Below are 2,931 nucleotides of genomic sequence, written 5' to 3'. Positions count from 1 at the left end.
TTTAATATTTCCATATTTATTATAATATAATAAATATTATTATATTATATATTATATGGTAGGCTATCCCCATCACCTACCATATATTTCATATACATATAAATATTTTCATATCCATATATATTTTTTTATATTCATATATTTTCATATATGTTATATGCATATGTATTCATAACCATATGCTCATATATTAATACTGGCGGTCTTCTGTTTAATATAATATTATTTTAATATTATATTGGCAGGCTGAACACCACCTACCCTATATACCTTTTTGAACACGGTTTCGTCAATCCGGTCATTTATTGTATGGGAAGTATGACTTTCCCACACATATTTGGATATCCATACGATTGCATATCCATATGAAAATATTTTTAATATTTTTAATATATTTTTAATATTTCCATATTTAATATAATATAATTAAATTATTATATTATATATTATATGGTAGGCTATCACCATCACCTACCATATATTTCATATACATATAAATATTTTCATATCCATATATATTTTTTTATATTCATATATTTTCATATATGTTATATGCATATGTATTCATAACCATATGCTTATATATTAATACTGGCGGTCTTCTGTTTAATATAATATTATTTTAATATTATATTGGTAGGCCGAACACCACCTACCCTATATACCTTTTTGAACACGGTTTCGTCAATCCGGTCATTTATTGTATGGGAAGTATGACTTTCCCACACATATTTGGATATCCATACGATTGCATATCCATATGAAAATATTTTTAATATTTTTAATATATTTTTAATATTTCCATATTTAATATAATATAATTAAATTATTATATTATATATTATATGGTAGGCTATCACCATCACCTACCATATATTTCATATACATATAAATATTTTCATATCCATATATATTTTTTTATATTCATATATTTTCATATATGTTATATGCATATGTATTCATAACCATATGCTCATATATTAATACTGGCGGTCTTCTGTTTAATATAATATTATTTTAATATTATATTGGTAGGCCGAACACCACCTACCCTATATACCTTTTTGAACACGGTTTCGTCAATCCGGTCATTTATTGTATGGGAAGTATGACTTTCCCACACATATTTGGATATCCATACGATTGCATATCCATATGAAAATATTTTTAATATTTTTAATATATTTTTAATATTTCCATATTTAATATAATATAATTAAATTATTATATTATATATTATATGGTAGGCTATCCTCATCACCTACCATATATTTCATATACATATAAATATTTTCATATCCATATATATTTTTTTATATTCATATATTTTCATATATGTTATATGCATATGTATTCATAACCATATGCTCATATATTAATACTGGCGGTCTTCTGTTTAATATAATATTATTTTAATATTATATTGGCAGGCTGAACACCACCTACCCTATATACCTTTTTGAACACGGTTTCGTCAATCCGGTCATTTATTGTATGGGAAGTATGACTTTCCCACACATATTTGGATATCCATACGATTGCATATCCATATGAAAATATTTTTAATATTTTTAATATATTTTTAATATTTCCATATTTAATATAATATAATTAAATTATTATATTATATATTATATGGTAGGCTAACATCATCACCTACCATATATTCCATATACATATAAATATTTTCATATTCATATATATTTTTTTTTATATATTCATATATTTTCATATATGTTATATGCATATGTATTCATAACCATATGCTTATATATTAATACTGGCGATCTTCTGTTTAATATAATATTATTTTAATATTATATTGGCAGGCTGAACACCACCTACCCTATATACCTTTTTGAACACGGTTTCGTCAATCCGGTCATTTATTGTATGGGAAGTATGACTTTCCCACACATATTTGGATATCCATACGATTGCATATCCATATGAAAATATTTTTAATATTTTTAATATATTTTTAATATTTCCATATTTAATATAATATAATTAAATTATTATATTATATATTATATGGTAGGCTAACATCATCACCTACCATATATTCCATATACATATAAATATTTTCATATTCATATATATTTTTTTTTATATATTCATATATTTTCATATATGTTATATGCATATGTATTCATAACCATATGCTTATATATTAATACTGGCGATCTTCTGTTTAATATAATATTATTTTAATATTATATTGGCAGGCTGAACACCACCTACCCTATATACCTTTTTGAACACGGTTTCGTCAATCCGGTCATTTATTGTATGGGAAGTATGACTTTCCCACACATATTTGGATATCCATACGATTGCATATCCATATGAAAATATTTTTAATATTTTTAATATATTTTTAATATTTCCATATTTAATATAATATAATTAAATTATTATATTATATATTATATGGTAGGCTATCACCATCACCTACCATATATTTCATATACATATAAATATTTTCATATCCATATATATTTTTTTATATTCATATATTTTCATATATGTTATATGCATATGTATTCATAACCATATGCTTATATATTAATACTGGCGGTCTTCTGTTTAATATAATATTATTTTAATATTATATTGGTAGGCCGAACACCACCTACCCTATATACCTTTTTGAACACGGTTTCGTCAATCCGGTCATTTATTGTATGGGAAGTATGACTTTCCCACACATATTTGGATATCCATACGATTGCATATCCATATGAAAATATTTTTAATATTTTTAATATATTTTTAATATTTCCATATTTAATATAATATAATTAAATTATTATATTATATATTATATGGTAGGCTATCACCATCACCTACCATATATTTCATATACATATAAATATTTTCATATCCATATATATTTTTTTATATTCATATATTTTCATATATGTTATA

The sequence above is a fragment of the Drosophila bipectinata genome, unplaced genomic scaffold, assembly GCF_030179905.1.
Source record: "Drosophila bipectinata strain 14024-0381.07 unplaced genomic scaffold, DbipHiC1v2 scaffold_36, whole genome shotgun sequence".
NCBI classification, from domain to species: Eukaryota; Metazoa; Arthropoda; class Insecta; order Diptera; family Drosophilidae; genus Drosophila; species Drosophila bipectinata.
The sequence above is the reverse complement of the archived record's forward strand: the minus strand, read 5'-3'. Positions refer to the sequence as shown.